Source organism: Ursus arctos, unplaced genomic scaffold (assembly GCF_023065955.2).
Source record: "Ursus arctos isolate Adak ecotype North America unplaced genomic scaffold, UrsArc2.0 scaffold_26, whole genome shotgun sequence".
NCBI lineage: Eukaryota > Metazoa > Chordata > Mammalia > Carnivora > Ursidae > Ursus > Ursus arctos.
In genome coordinates this window covers 32,707,212-32,725,095 of record NW_026622941.1, presented here as the reverse complement: position 1 = coordinate 32,725,095, position 17,884 = coordinate 32,707,212, and the positions used below count along the sequence as shown (strand labels likewise).

General features: G+C 35.8%; 1 protein-coding gene across 2 annotated transcripts in view; it reads right to left on the bottom strand.

Moving 5' to 3' along the window:
• The window catches only part of CNTN1 (contactin 1), a 343,680-nt gene that overhangs the window by 18,076 nt on the left and 307,720 nt on the right, over window positions 1–17,884 (bottom strand). The gene's annotated exons all lie outside the window — the stretch shown is intronic.

The window sequence follows — 17,884 nt, the reverse complement described above, 5'->3', positions numbered from 1 at the left end:
TGTGCTCAAGAAAAGCTCTCTGACTTCTGGTCCTGAGACCAGAGAATGGACGCAGGTTAAAGGACAGTTCAGGTGGGCAGGTACCTGGGATAACAATCCATCATGGATACTAACACAGTACTGGAAATGCAACAAATTAGGAAACTATATTTACCAGAGGTGTTGTTTTTCTCCTTCCATCCCCCACCCCAAGTCCTTTTCATGGACAGTATTATATTGAAGGAAGAGATTGATATTTAGAGTGTGTATGGATAGAACAAGACTTCTAATAAATATGCTCTAATAAGTAATATCCAAGTTGCCTACAGAGAGAATGGATTATTTAACAGTATGTATTTTTCCTTTTTGAGTGTCTGTTTTGTATGGCAGGGACAGGGAGTGATGTTGAGTAGATGAATTTTTTTTAGAATTTAGACAACAGTAGTCCTCTTTCAAATCTTTCCTCTAATTAGATCTCATCCTCTCCACTAAATACTGTATAAAAATTTTCAAGATTACTAATTTAATGTTAAATATTAAATTATCTTATTAAATATTTATTTATTAGCCTGGCCCAGGTAACTCACTTCTCTAGGTTCAGCCTTACCTGAGAAAATTTTTAATCATGGTTCCCTAAAAAGAGGACACTGTTTAGCACAGCAAAACATATCCTCTACAATCATGGAATAATATGGTAGTAGATTTTGTGAAATTGTTTTTTGTTTTTGTTGTTTTTTTCTATAATGTTCTTCAGTGTAAGCCAATAGCAAAATACCAAGGAACAATTCAATAAAAAGTAATCCTAGGAGGATGCAAAACAATGTCTTCAAAAAACACAGTTTACCAAAATTTTGGATTGATGAATTCATAAAATGACAGCATCTCTTGGGAATGGATGGAAGGAGGCATCTCCATAGGGCATTCGTTCTCCACAGGGACAATATGGCCCCTATAAAAATGAAAATGATCTTGTGGGGTGAAAAGACCTGAGATATTACCATGGTTTTTGCATCTCCAAAGGACTACTCTACCAGGTATGCAGTATAGCTGTGGTATTAAAATGTCATGAGTGGCAAGAGTTTCTAAGAAAAAAAATGTGTGAAAGGGCTTATTAGAGATAGCAATAATGCAAAAAGTTTGAAAAACACTGATATGGAGGATTGTCTCTCCCAATCATGTTTTTGTTTAGAATTGGGTAGCAAAAGTCTAAGGTATAAGAAAATAGATTTTGTTGTATTCATTCATCACTCACAGCAATAGTAAGAACCTATTTATCATTTACTATCCACAGTAATGGGAGGTAATTTATTCATTACTTACTACTTATATAAAAGGTAGACATTAAATCCCATACCACATATAAAGAACTGACTATATCTTTGCTAAATAATCAATGCATATAAGTAATAAAAATATATTAGAATATTATAGGCATCTTGACTAGAGGAGTCAAATTTTGCAAGGTATCGGAGAACCAATTAAGAATCTCACAGAAATAGATTTATGTTTCATGAGCTAGGGAGTTAATAGTAATGGCCAAGGTTGACACAGATCAGACAAAATACAAATATGAACATGACCTAGTCTCATTCTAAGAGACTAGTCAATGTAAGTTTTTGCACAGGTAAGAGCTGGCATATGTGAAAACAATCACCGTGGTCATTCTGTTGAGAATAAATTATAGGGTGCCAGCTAAGCAAAAAGCAGAGAACAGAGATGTCTAATACAATAATCCTGGAGAGAAAGCATGGTCACTGAACCATGAGGGTGGCAGCAGACCTGGAGGTTTTTAGATATATTTTAGAGGTAAAACCAATAGGATTTCTTGGTGAAATGAATGTTGTATGTAAGAGAAAAAAAGATGACTTCAAGGATGATTGGAAATGTTTTGTTGAGATGGGTAAAAATGTAGGAAAAGGAAATATAATGGGCCAGGGGGAAGGTTTACTTTATATATCTAAGTAGAAATAGTGGTTAGTGATTAGGCAGTTGAGTAAATTAGAGACTTGTATTTGAGAGCTTTCAGCATTTAAAGCTTGAAACTGTACAAGATTATTTTTCTCTAGCCACCTTTAGCTTTGAGAGTGTACACACAGATGTATAATCACAGTTGGACCTAATCCATGATATAGCCAAGTGAGTATAATGAAGTAAGAGAAGCAAAGAAAACGGGAGGTTCTACAGAAGTAATTAAATATATGGCTGTGGGATTTAAGCTAGATATGGAAGAAATCAAGAGAGAAACATAGAAAAAGTGGTAAGACCAATGGTTTATGGTTTCCGGTGGGTCAAAAAAATTTTAGGAGTCAGAGAACTAAAAAAATGAAAGAGAAGATAGGTGGTGGTCAGAGACTAGAGTCTTTGATATTATAAAAGCAGCAATAATAAGGTTAGAGTAGAACCATAGGAAGGTTCAACATACATGAGCAGAGTATTTCAAGGAACTGAGAGGACAGGGTAATGTAAGGATCATCTACATGTGTATTGAAATCAACAAAAGGTATGATAGAAGTAGTTATGGAGACACTGACAGTCATCTGGGCTCTTAACTTCTCAAGGAATGATTAGAAATGATCCAGAAGATTGGTAGAAAACTTTAAAAAGGGAAAATGAATGAGAGAAGCAGATGATACAAGATTCTAAGCAGGGCTTTCTGGGCAAGAAAGAAGGAGAATACTATGGAGGCAACAAGAAGCAAGAAGGATAACTACCCTGCCACAGGCCCAGGATCCAGGGGGTCTGAACAAACTGCAGGAGAAACAATTAGAGCAAGGTTTCAGATGAATTAAGAAGGGGAAAAAGGGGCACCTGGGTGGCTCAGTCGGTAAAGCATCTGCCTTTGGCTCGGGTCATGATCCCAGGGTCCTGGGATCGAGCTCCACATCAGGCTTCCTGCTCAGTGGGGAGCCTGCTTCTCCCTCTGCCCCTCCTCCCCACTTGTGCACTTTCTCTCTCTCTCTTTCTCTCTCTCTTAAATAAATAAATAAAATTAAAAAAAAAAAAAAGAAGGGGAAGGAAACAACGTTCAGTGAAGAGATGGACATTATAGGAGACTTTGCTGATGATTGGCAATGAATTCCAGAGGGCAGAGTGGGAAGGTTTTTTGAGTTAAGCATTGATAGAAAAGGAGTCAGAAAATGGAGCACCCAGCACTGTATTAATCAGGAATTCCTGGACTTCTTTTGGTTGGTGCCATAAATGAGACCTATGGGCATGATTAGACCTGACGGTCTCCAGGCAAATAGTGCTTGGGAGTCGGTAAATGTTGGGGATGGGGATGCATAGAGAGATTTTGGCAGGAGCACATAGAGTTCTGCTTGCATTCATGCACATAGTACAACAGAAATCTGTACTTAGTCAGAGTTTGGGTTTGGCAATGTGAGGAGCATAAAGGGAGAATGCAGCTAAGTATAGATAAGGAAGTGGTTTTAATTATGGGCTGTGGAATCTGAGCTCTTTAGGGAGGGAACTGAGGACATGAGTGGAATGAGGGATAAATAAGCAATAGGTTGAATGGAAGGTCCGGGTGGGAGAGGGTGGAAGAAATGGTGGTGTTGGGAGGAGATCTCAAGGAATAAACTAGAAAAATAAGAGTTAGTGGTCAGAAAATAAATGCTTAAAATTAAAATTTTATTTTTTTGCCGTTATTAGTTATATCAAGAATTGCAAGGATTCTAAGCCTCTCTGTGTGTCATAAACACTTTGGCAGACTGTAAATCTCTGAGAATGCTGCAAATAATGCTTTCACATACGTAAGATATATAGAATTAAAGGAAAACCAAGTATATTGAAATACATTTATAAAAATATCAAGGAAGCAAATATATGTTTATTAACACATTAAAGTAGTGTACTTATTAGCACATTTAAAACAAGAACTAAGATCAGGTCTAATGTCATATTTTTGAAGAAGTGATACTATTACAGCTGAAACATATGAGAATATTTGTGGATGCTATTGGTGATAGTGATTTATTGCTTAAATTAATATTTGAAGGAATAATGAATTTGATTTAGAAATTAATGAAAATTACCATGCTATTTTTTCTCATTCAAGTTTCAGGGACCACTCAGGTTCTTTTTTTTTTTTTTTTTTTTTTAAAGATTTTATTTATTTATTCGACAGAGATAGAGACAGCCAGGGAGAGAGGGAACACAGCAGGGGAGTGGGAGAGGAAGAAGCAGGCTCATAGGGGAGGAGCCTGATGTGGGGCTCGATCCCGTAACACCGGGATCACGCCCTGAGCCGAAGGCAGACGCTTAACCGCTGTGCCACCCAGGCGCCCCCACTCAGGTTCTAATTCACATTCAAGTCTGTGAACTCGCCTGGACTGTGATCATGAACAGGTGACAAGATCATCAAGAAAGAGGAATGAAGAGGCCGGCATTGGAAGGATCATCTATCTACAAAGATGTTGATATCTAAAGAATTCACAAGTTTTGGGCACATCTGAACTTTGAAGCATTGCCTATGGGCTAAGGGTCTTCAAGACAGTCCTCTGTAACACTCCTCCTACTTCCCTCGGCCGGGTGACTAAGGCTGGTGATTTGCTTTAGAGCTGAGAGTCAATTATACAGGGCCTGGACTAGTAGGTTATCGAAGAAAGACAACTTGCTGGAGGAAATTAATACTTTTGGAACATGTTCTAAATGATTTATTTCCTCTTGGTCTGGTTCATTTTGCAGAAGGTGACTGTAAAAAGTGCCTCTGGAATGTCTTTTGCTTCATTGCACTGCTCTCATACTGTGAATAATCTACCAAGGGGACTGGCTTCTAGCTTTACCTAACTTTGGGAAGTACTTTGAGACCTAAACATTCCTTTCATAAATCACTGAAGCTGGTCCCTAAGGTAGTATCAAATGGACCATTTTAATATGTTGATATATCACTTTCCAGTTTAAGTGTTTTATATTCCTTCTTATTATAGCATTAAAGGTTTCCAGTTCTATTTGTGAGAGATTTCCAGGAGTTTAGTTTTAATAATGACTAACTCATTTCTTTTCTAAATAGTTTTAAAATTTGTGTCACTGTGGGCAAATATCAAACATCCAGTGCGAAAATTTAAAACTCAACTAACTCTCTTTCTCAGCACAAACAACTATCTTTATATTTTCCTGAAAGGGTTACAAATTTCAACATAGCCTATAATATTCCAAAGGAAAATTAATTTTTAAATGGTGTTCTGATGGTTGATCTGTATATCATTAAAGATAATATAATTATTTTAATTCACTTATTTGTTGCTTTTATTTAAGGAGAAAATATAAAGCAATATCCCATGATTTGAGGGAAGGTACATCTATCCTAATATTCCTTCCTTAGGACTATAGAATATTTCTACTCCATTTGTGTGTAGATAGAATAAATATCTTAATGTAATTTTTATGCCACTAATGTATCAACATTCATAAACGTGCAAAATTGAGCTTACTACTAATGAAAGTTATACATATGAGATCTGTCACTGCACAAGATTATTCATTTTCTCATTACCAATTTATTGATGCAAAATATTATGACCCATCATAAAATTTGTAGAAACTTTATATTCCACAAAGCTTGGAATTATGCAAACAAGATGAAAAAATAGATTACTGTTTAGTAAAACTGGAATTTTGTTCACACCCAAAATTCAGAAAAATAAAGCTCATCTTTGAATGAAGGTATCTCTCTTAGGACCGTTGGTTCATTTTCTGAAACTTCTTCTGTGTAATTACATTCCTCAAAAATGATAAATTCCTCCCCCCATCAACCCTCAGTTTGTTCTCTATCGTTGAGTCTGGGTGGGGGATGGGCTAGATGGGTGATGGGTATTAGGAGGGCACTTGTTATGATGAGCACTGAGTGCTGTATGTAAGTGATGAATCACTGAATTCTACTCCTGAAGCCAATATTGTACTGTATATTAAGTAACTAGAATTTAAATAAAAATTCAAAGGAAAAAATGATAAATTCCTTTAATTTTCAACTCTTCGAGATCACTTACTTTTATAGGAGTCCCTTTTCATGCTAGTTTCCATTAGCAGTATTCTTTCCAAATTCTACCCTCCTAGTATAACATTCTAAATTTAGAAAACATCACCAAATGCAGCCTTTGAGGGGAAGGAGTTGTCTCACAGATTTGGGTATTGTGGAGTATCTAATCTAAAATACAAAATAAAGCAAAAATATTTACAATTTTCCTATGATGTAATTACTTAAACTATTCTTTAAACATTTCTATTTACCCATTTAGATGTTCTTTAAAGTGGTAGTTATATATATATACATATATATATGTTTAATGATAAAACTGTGTTTACTGACTTTGGATCAGAGTTCTCTCAATTTAATATAATCGTTGGTGATTTGTTCAACATTATTAATTCTTGTTTTATCCTCAAAATTCACATTGATTACCATTCCTTATTACTTCAATAAAAACAATCCTGCCTAAATTGTCTTCTCTTGAAGCTAACTTTGTATCTTTCCTGTAACTTTTCATCCCTCTACTGTCCTTTTATGAAGCTTTTCTTTGACCTAGTTTCCTCTTCTTCATTTTCCTATATCCTCATTTATTTATTTTATTTATTTACCTTATTATTCACCTTGTTACTTAACTTTTGATATTAAGTAGAAAGCTTTTTCTATTTCCTTGCCAATACACTCTCCAGTTTTTGCTCAAATGTTCACGCCCTAAAGAACGTTTTATCATCCCCAGACCTGAGATAAATCTTTTTTTCTTTTTTAAAGATTTTTATTTATTTATTTATTTATTTATTTGACACAGAGAGAGACAGCCAGAGAGAGGGGGAACACAAGCAGGGAGAGTGGGAGAGGAAGAAGCAGGCTCCCAGCAGAGGAGCCCGATGCGGGGCTCAATCCCAGGACTCCAGGATCACGCCCTGAGCCAAAGGCAGACGCTTAACGACTGAGCCACCCAGGCGCCCCATGAGATAAATCTTGATCACTTGGAACAACTGTAGAAATGGCATTTTACTAGTTTAGGAAACCCAGTTCTAGACAATATGGAAAAGATTTTCTGAGAGTCTCTGGTAAAGGTCCTTCATTTTAAGATGGAGCTTGAACAGAGACAGACCCCTTCCTCCTTGGACATTATGAGGTCTGCATGCAATGATTACTAGCTCTGCTGCAGTCATAAACACAGAGAGAATGAATCTTAAATGAACTTGATTCTGAGACATCTCAGGTGGAGATGCAGGGGGGTGGGAGGAAATTTTTGAGATGATGATTTCACTAAGGCCTAAAGGTCACCTATTTCTTAAGCAATTTTGAGTTGAGGGGTTTGTTACCGACAGCTGAAAACATTTTAATAGATACAAACTCTCCGCTCAGCTATTTAAATTATTCTTTAACTAGAAGTAATGAATCCTTTTTCCCTTGATCTCCTCCTATATTAACCATGCAAGCTGCCAACTTTGGGCAACATCAACAACCATCTGTTATCTCTATATCCAGGCTGGTATGAATTGCAGATAGTTACATAATTATGCCACTTGGTTCTCTGACAAATTTGTTATCTGACCTCAGCTGGTTTCTCACTTTTGCTAGATTCTTCTTCTTCTTTTTTTTATCTATCTCCACCTGGATGACTAATGGACATAGCATGAACTAGCACGTCAAAATTTGAACTCCTTCTTATTTTCTCCAGTCATCTATATTTAGTAGATGATTCCATTAAAGTAGATGATTCTGTTGGCCATTTCAGCAGATGATTCTGTTGGTTAATCTAAATTCTTTGAATTCTGCCAAGTCTTCTTTCACATCCCTTATCAAATCATCAGAAAATATTGTTGGGTCTTGTTCCAAATAAATCCGGCTATACTTCTCACACTTCAACTGTGAACATACTAGTCAAAGCTGACTTCATCTCTGCTGCTTGGACTGTCACCTTTTAGCTTCTAACCGCTCTCCCTGTTTCTAGAAATTCACAGAGATTTTTTCCCCCCACCATTCATGAGATTTCTACTTCCTTCCAATGAACAGATAAAATAAGACTTGTAAAATATAAATCTGATCATGCTATTTCCCATCTTAAAATGCTTCAATATTGGGCTTCTCATCATACTTAGAGTAAAATCCAAAGTCTTTAACCAGGACCTGTAAACCTTCTGATGATTCAGGTTCCATCTATTTCTCTACCCTAATTGTGTCCACTCTCCCCCCACCAGCCCCAGTAACACTGGTCTCCTTGCTGTTCCTTGAACATCCAAACATTCTCCTAGAATAGGGCTTTGTATTGTTCTAACAGCAGTACTTGTTCTCCAGATAACTGCATGGACCATTCACTCACTTCATTTGATTCTCTTTCTCAGTGTTATCCCATCAGAGCAAGCCATTCCTCCCCCTCCTAATGAAAACACAGCCTTCGCTGTCTTCCAACAGTACTTACCTACCTCCCTCTGCTTTAGTTTCTTATCCAGATATTATCACTATCTGTTGTTACATATTGATTGATTGATCTTGCCTCCTCTCTTTAGAAAGTAAGCTCTGAGAGGCTGGCTTAGAAAAATAAGACCTCCACCCACACTCTTTAATGGAAGCTTTTCTCTTGAAATTACCAATAACTTTATTATAGGCTGAATTTTGTCCCTTCAAAATTCCCATGTGGAAGCCCTAACCCTAAGTACTTCAGAATGTGACTATTTAGAGATAGTCATTAAAGAGGTAATTAAGTTAAAATAAAGTCATTAGGGTCAGCTTTAATGCAATATGACTGGTGCACTTATAAGAAGAAACAATCAGGACAAAAACACACACAGAAGGAAGACCACATGAAGACAGGGAGAAGACGGCCATCTATAATCCAAGGAAATAGGCCTCAGAAGAAGCCAACCCTACTGGCATCCTGATCTCAGACTTCTTTTTTTTAAAGATTTTATTTACTTATTTGACAGAGAGAGAGAGACAGCCAGCGAGAGAGGGAACACAAGCAGGGGGAGTGGGAGAGGAAGAAGCAGGCTCCCAGCAGAGGAGCCTGATGTGGGGCTTGATCCTATAACGCCAGGATCACATCCTGAGCCGAAGGCAGACGCTTAACAACTGAGCCACCCAAGCGCCCTGATCTCAGACTTCTACTGTGAGAAAGTAAAGTCTATTGTTGAAACCACCCAGTCTATGGTACTTCGTATGGTAGCCTTAGCAAGCTAATGCACACCTGTAAAAGGCCAACTTCAGTAAACTTTCTTACTCCTCAACTTCTTCAACCCCCTTTTAACTTTTACAACTTTGAAATAAGTTACCTAAATTAGTACTTTAAAAACTATAATTTAACAACAACAACATACTTAGCAGCCAAGCAAAGAAATAACACTGTCACCCCCCTATGAACCTCTTTCTGATTGCCTTCTGCCCCCCCACAAGGCAATACTGTACTGAATTTTGTGTTAATCATTCTCCTTTTGGGGAAGTTTTACATGTCATATATATACCTCTTTAAACATTGCCTCATTATTTGCTGCTTTTGGACTTCGTAAGTGGACTTAAATTGTATCTATTATTCTATGGCTTGTTTATGTGCAATAAATATTTGAAGTGTTTTGTAATGTGAACTCATTATTTTGCATAAAAATGAACCATATTGATCTAGCATCAATAACATTCAAATGCAAACTTGAAAAAATATTTACTACAAATATGGCATGGAAATGTTAATAACCTTGCTTTATAGATTGATCATAAAATGTTAAAGAAAATTATTAATATTAAACATAGAAAAGAACATAAACAGAACTTCAAGAAATGAAAATATAAGTAGCTATTTTTTTTTAAAGATTTTATTTATTTATTTGACAGAGAGAGAGACAGCCAGCGAGAGAGGGAACACAAGCAGGGGGAGTGGGAGAGGAAGAAGCAGGCTCTCAGCAGAGGAGCCTGATGTGGGGCTCGATCCCAGAACGCCGGGATCACGCCCTGAGCCGAAGGCAGACGCTTAACGACTGAGCCACCCAGGCGCCCCTATAAGTAGCTATTAAATATATTAATATACTCATCTCAACAGTAACTAAAAACAATAAAAATTATGAGATAGTATTTTTGCTTAATTAACAAAGAATTTTTGAATACTAAAATGCTAGTAAAAATTCTTTAATGATAAAATATGGGCATTGCTATTTGGATAGCAATTTGGCAATTATCAAATATTTGCCAAGCCTTTGAGACGTTCTGCCTTCTAATCCAGTAATTTTATTTCTAGGAAACTTTTCTTAAAAAATTGGATATTCTGAATAAAAGGTTTTATGCAATGTTGTCCATTATGATGTTGTCATAACCCTGAAAAAGAAAATGTGGAGAGTAACTAAATATAGTAGCCACATTGTTATCTGTGATTATAGGTGATCAAGCGGTATTAATCATTATTTTCTGTATCTTGGGTAAATCTCCCTTTTAGATATTTTTGTGATATAGCTTCAATAGTTATAGGTTTTCTTGTCCTATAATTTTAATGGTGTTCCTAATAATATGAATTTCTATATCGTGCAATCAATTTAGAAATGAAGAGCCATTTTACTTATTTTCTTTAACTTTTTCATAAAAATCCATGTTTGGCTGGGGTTTTCTTGTTAGTTTTGATATTATCATCTAAAACTAGTTATTTTTAGAGAAAGTGTGCTACATCTCTTCTGGAAATTTCAGCAGCATTTCTTGTGCTTTTTCTGTTCTTCTGTCTGTCTCTGAGGTAAAACAGTGAAAAAACTACATTTCCTAGATGCTCTTGCCACTGAGAGTCAGGGTAGGGAATTGGAAGGGCATGGAAACACAGAAGCCACTGCTGTTCTTGCAGTGGGAGGCAGGACTCCGGGCTTCTAGGGTGTCTGAGGTACTGGGGGTGCCAGTGCCCTCAGGGCTTCTCTTGTGCTTCCCCCACTTGGGAGCTGCAGACAGATGGACCACCAACAGGGATTCCTTTCAACTGCAATTTCTTGTTTTTCTCCAAGTCAGCAGACATTCACTCTAACAACTCTTATAAAAGGTTTTGTTTTCTCTTTTAAGAATTTAATTCAATACTTGATTAAACTATCCAGATACATTTCATCTTTCCTGAAAGATCAATCATCTTTCACTGAAGGAGAAGAGAAAAGGAAGAACTTTAGAGAAAGCTATCGGTTGATCCTATGAGCTAGATTTTATCGGAAACTAGTTCAATCACTACAGAATTGATCAGAGATCCGTAATATATTGACTATTGATAAATCTAAGGGCTACTAGTACAATGGTGAATTTGCTCCCCATCACAGATAGCATTTAAACTGAGGTTGAGAGAATATACGCCATGAAAGTCCTACAGGGAAATCCAACCCTTGGAAAGGAGTCAAACAAGACGATCTAGGCATTTTTCTCCAGCAACTTTATTATTTTGCTTTTCCAATCTTTTTATTACTAAATCTTACATGTTTTGATAATTTGTATAAGAAACGTTCTAAAATGTACATTTTCCTCTCAGAAGTCTATACGATGTCTCCCTATCCATTCTTTGGTCATTTGTCCTGAAAAAGGTCTGGTAATTTACTTTGCATCTCAGAGCAGTAAAAAAGCTTAAATTATCCCATAAACTGATTCTTTCTGGAAGAGAACCTGTCTATTCTGATGGACTCTCGGACTTGCTCTCTTTTTACCTACTCCCCTTTGTTCCACACCAACGTATTGTCTACACTACACCAAAAATGATCCCCAATTAGGTTGCATCACTCATCCTTGAAAGAATGCTGATGTTTTCCCACAGAATAAGTACAGATTTCTGATGCAAGCCTTCAAGGATGGAGTGAGGAAGAAAGCTGGAATGAGAGGAGACTAGTACAAAATGAGTCTGAGATGTAATCAAGGCCAGGCCTTTCATGGTTTTTCCCCCTCTGTTGTCTCCAATGCACGCCGCACCACTATATACTAGTCACGCTGGCCTTCCTTCAGCTCCTAGAACATGGTGGGCTCTTCCCTGCACTCCCTGTACCTATGACTGTCATCCCTCCTTTTGTGGTAAGGCCAGTTCCTTTCCTTTAAATTTCAGCCCAGACATTGCCTACTTAGAGGCTTGATCTGATCATCCTATTGAAATCAGTCTACTTCTTTTATTCTCTACAGTAGCCACTTATTTTTTTCCTTATAATCCTTAAACCTACATATGAAGAGATTTTACTATTTGATGTTAGTTCTTTATTTTTCCTGATATCCACGAGAATGCAAGCTTCAGGAGGGCTTGCTGATTATTGTAATTACTATTTGTAATTAATTATCTGTACATTCTAATACTAAAGTACAACTTCATAGACTAAGATCGTATTTCGAAAACTAAAATTATTTTGGTAGTAAGTAAATCTTGGAGGATTATTTTTAATTTTTCTTTCTATTCTTATAATGCACTCTACAGAGGAGTTTCCCAAACTAATTATTTCAAGTCTAAATAAATGAAGATAATATGTTGGGACTGATATGTTAACTCACTAATAGCTAAAAGAAACCTTGAAGAAGATGTAAGAAAACCCAAGTTAGTTTAGATGCAGAGGTGCTATCTTTAAGTGAAGTTCAGAGATGCACAAAACATTATTTTGTTCAGATAATTTCTCCTCCATGAAAATGTTACAAAATTAGAAGTGCTGGTAGAGCTGTAATGTTGGAAAAGATTTTAAGTGGATTGTCATAATTTAAAGTTAATGAAAGGAATATATATTTTAGAGGTCATTTTATTTCATTATTTTTATTTTTTAGAGAAGGAGACAGAGAGGGTGGGGAGGGGCAGAAATAAAATCTTAAGCAGGCTCCCTGCCCAGAGGAGAGGCCAAACTGGAGTTCGATCTTACAATCCTGAGATCATGACCTGAGCTGAAATGAAGAGTTGGATACTTAACTGACTGAGCCAACCAAGTGCCCCTAGAGGTCATTTTAAATGTAAGCTGTCAGGGGCGCCTGGGTGACTCTGTCGTTAAGCATCTGCCTTTGGCTTAGGGCGTGATCCTGGAGTCCTGGGATTGAGCCCCGCATCAGGCTCCTCTGCTGGAAGCCTGCTTCTCCCTCTCCCACTCCTCCTGCTTGTGTTCCCTCTCTCACTGGCTGTCTCTATCAAATAAATAAATAAAATCTTAAAAAAAAATAAAATAAATGTAAGCTGTCAGCCTAGAAATACATAGGCTGAATTCATTCACTTGAACTCTCAAATTGATCCCACACAAAACACAGCAAAGGAAAACAAACTACTTGACTACTTCAAAATAGTTGGAGAGGTAGCATTTCCTAAATAATAATATTTGATTGTGCCATAATCCCAAATACATGTTTTTAAAATTATGATGATGGACTTATAAGAATGGCATTCAACTCTCAGAGAGTATATACCATTCCAAATATTCAGGTTGATAGATAATTTATTCATGGCAAGCTATTTTTCCCAAATAATATGGGACATTTACAAAGTTAAAGATTTGGGTGGTCACTAAATTATATAGTAACCTATCATTAAATAAGGCAGGATAAAGTAATCCTAAGATCACCTTTTATACTACCCTCTCCTTCTGTATATGGGTTACTGTACAAGATTAAATGCTCAAAATAGTTTCGGTTTTTGAAATGCTTACAGAGGAAGTATCTGGAAACATGATGATGTCAATATAGCATTTTGATTTCATAATGTATGAATTAAATCTAACCACCCCAACTATCTTCTTGGTCCTTTTATATTGTACCACTTACTTAGGTACTAGAGAAGGGAGCTTCAGAGCATCGGAGTTAACATCTAAATGTTGTATCTAGAGAATGGCTTCCTAGCCCTTCCTCTCCTGCTACTGGGAAGAAGAAGACAAAGTGAAAACATAAATGTGTTTTTCATCAGTGTTTAAGTCAGTGGCTTTGGTTATATAGTCTAACTTAATAACTTGGACTTACCAAAAGTAGTAGGTTAAATGATGAGATTACATCATCTATGGTAACATCAGACTAAATTACAGATTTATTAGAAGCTACAAAATCAACACAATGCATATATAGCAACTTTAAATCAAATGGAAAAGATGCCTTGTTCTTTTAGAACCCACCCTAGACTTCACCACTGCCCTCTTTCCAGTCCAGACCATCATCACCTTTTAATCATTCTATAATGATAACCTTGTAATTCATCTCCTTACATCTTTCTTCCCTACTATATATATTTTCCACAATCACCAAAGTGATTTTTCAAGTGCAAACATCGGCTCATGTTACTCCTACCACCTTAAAGTTTTCAAATGATTATGATTTGTCCTTAGGAAGAAGTCTGGCCTCTAAAATGCTCTTAAAAGTCTTCCTTGACTTGACTAAGATATCTGTTATCTGTTTAAAACGAGAAAGAAAATTAAAAGCTCAAAATATGCACATTCATACAATTAATGAATTGCATGCTTCTTTGTGGATATTTAGTTATGACCACAGATCCATGGTAATCTAAATTCTAAAATTAATAGTGAATATGTAATAAGGCAAACTAGCTTATTAAAATTGATACTGAAAATATTTTGTAGCTATTTGTACTTTCTTAATTTAGCTCACATTGACAGATAAAAACAAAAGATTCTTAAAAGATAATATGGAATTTCTTAGAGATAGTATGTTTCTGATGAAACATTTGTGGTGTTACATTTGCCTAGATGTGAGCTGTAATCATCTGATAGGGAATAATGTATTAAGACAGCAGTAACAGTGTTCAGGTCAGAGAGGAGTGGAGAGGCAAGTTACCATGTCTAATAATTTTCTAGATTATCTCTCATATGAAGACTTAAGCTTTATAAGAAATTGTGGATTAGCTCATGGCATAACACAAACCATGTGCCTAATGGGGAAGTATGTCAACATTCTAGACATATAAACTGTAATATAAGTTGCCCAAACTGTTCTTATAACTAAATTTTATTCAATGCAGAAATCATAATTTCATTTAACAATTATTTGTTAAAACACTGTTATGTGCCAAATATGTCCCCTAGGTACTGGGCATTCAAAGGTTAAAGAAGTCAGACAAGAGCTTGTTCCCATGGAGCTTATGTTCAAGTAAGGATGGAGATAGACAATAAGCAGTATAAATTAATAAATCAGTTAATTTTGAATAGTTATAAATATTATGAATAAAATAAAAGAGTGACATAGAATAGGGAACTTTCTTAAATTGGTGTTCATACAAATCTTCTGAGGAGGTGACATTAAAAGCAGAAACAAAAATGACAAGAAGGAACCTGCCATGCCAAGATTCAAAGAATTCTAGGCAGCAGGAAGACCAAGTACAGATGCTTCAAGGTAAGGATAACAGTGGTGTATGTTCAAGAAGAGAAAGAATGTCAATGGAACAAAGATGAAATCACTTAACTGAGATATGAGAGTTTGGCCAGATTATTATAGAGCACTATAGGCCATGGTAAGGAATTTAGATTTTATCCTATGGGATGTCTTTCTAAGAAGAGAATTGCATGATTTGATTTATGTTTAAAAAGGTCCATTTGGCTGTTGCAGAGTGAATGGGCTGTAGGAGGTCAAAACTGGAAGCCAAGAGAATCACTAAAATCACAGTAGGGCCAGCAAGGGATAATAGTGATGTGGAATAGGAGGGAGGGGGAAATATATATACGGTAGCACATTTAAATATATGAACTGTGCCTGACACACTGCAGGCATTTAGTGTCTATTTGGTGAATGAATAAATAAATGAGCAAATAAATTAACAGAATTTAATTACTATTAAATAATAATAATGTTTATTAACATTAAAATCTAGCGATGTACTCTCTTCCTGACTGCATATTTTAGTCATGAAAATAGAAACAAAGGAAAGTATTAAGTCCTTTAAATTTCTAAGAAAGCCTAAAATTTCCATTTGCATTTACATGTTTCTCTCATTACAAATAATTTAAACAATTTGCAAATAAACCTAAGTTAAGAAAAGTTTAGAATGGTACTATCCACCAAACATCTGACATTTCCTCATGTTAATTGTATAGTTTCTTTGCACAGTTATGGTTAGAATAAGAAATAAATAATAGAAATTCTGCCTTCATAAGAATGTCGTCCATTAGTTGGCAAAAAAAGGAAGAATTCTGAGTACATTTGAGGTTTGTAAAAGCAGCGAATTCCGTGCCTTCTGTACGTGGCGTGGGCTATGTCCACTGGGATGTCGGAGATAATGGTGGTGTGCTACAGGTGGTCCCTACCACCTCCCCACAGCCAACTGCTAATTCTTTTTAGGAAATTTATGAACAAGTTGTTAAAAACCACTGTTATTAAAATTGAAATTATATAAGCTTATTAATTAATGAGAAAGTTTAAAACAAAGGTAGTCAATTCTCTAAACGCATCACTTCCTAATTATTTTACTGCATTGTAATGTTATCAGTGCTCTTAAGGTTCTGCCTACAACACACCGTCCCTGCATTAACGGTGTGTTACTCAGCATCTCTTCTTGGCTCCACACTGAATGATGTCATGTGGGAAGCTTGAAATCACACAGGATGGAAATACACCACGGAAACTGGCAAATGAAACCAGGGCTCCCTCCCACCCCAGGGGAGTCTGTTGTTTTCCATTAACCAGCACGTCACTAGTTATACCTATGCTGACGCTCCAGTCACTACAAACTTCTGTAGTCTACACCCCAGAACCTGGGCTCTGCTCCACATTAGGGATGATAAATGAAGAGCAAGGAAATGAAGAGAGCAACAGTGGGCTGTGACAGACGCCTTGACAGGGAAGGTTGGTTTTCAAAAGCAATTTACTGGGTTATTTTGTACCTCACCACCCTTGAGATAATGTCCACACTTCCCGCTCATTTCCTTGAGTGGAACAGCCTGAGTTAAGTGTGAAACTATTGAAAGTATGTGTTATCAAAGTTCGGAATGTAGAAATTGTTTTAAAAACAAAAAGATGCCATTTCTCCTAACAAATTAGTAATGGCTAAAAAGAAAGAGACTACCATCCAAGTGGTGCAGTGGGAAGATTAATTTATAAAAAATGTATTCAAAATAGTATTTTATTATAGTGAAAATTGAAATGGGTAGATAAATTTTGCACATTTATTTGAAAGAATATTATGTATAATTTTAAGTGAAATTTACAAAATTTTGAATGACATGGGGACTGTTCATGTAATATGACTCACTAAAGTGGGATATAACATGGTACATTCAATAGAAACAAAACTATAAAATTATATATGTGTATATATTTACTAGAAGTAAATTCCACTGAACATGAATTGTAACTAATTTAGGATATTTGGAATATGACTGATTTTTTCTTTTCAAATTTTTGTAATTTCCAAATTTCCTAAGGAGACATAATAATAATGTCTAAACTAAGAAAAATTCAGCATAAATTAAATTTATGAGAAAATCTAATTTAAACGACTTGCAAATAAATCTAAACTTAAATAAGAAAATTCTAGAATGGTACTAGTCGCCAAATATTTGACATTTTCTAATGTTAATTCTACAGTTTCTTTGTGCAGTTATTTTCCGACTAAAAATTTAAGCATTAAAGAATTATTAAATATATAACATTCATCTATTTAGCTATAAATTAGCATTGTTTTCTAAATCAGTTATTCTTATCTTTAATTCAACATCTCGTAGTGTTTCAGAGTCTCATAAAACTCTCAAATTAACATCAATTTTAGTTCTTTATAATTAAACTATATCATGCAGGGTGAGAAAAAAGTATCAAAATTTAACTAACAGAGTTCTACAAATCCCAGAAAGAGAGGAAGTCACTGCCTCAAGTATTTATTTTGGATTAACCAATGCTGTGAGAAATAGAGTTTGCAGAACAAAAACAGATATGCTGAGACACAGAGAGAGATGGTAAGAGAAGGAGCTACCACCCAGAGTCAATTTTATTACTATATTAATATGTTTAGGACAAAGAAAAAGGAGTCAGAAGAGTATTAAAAGTAGTTCAGTG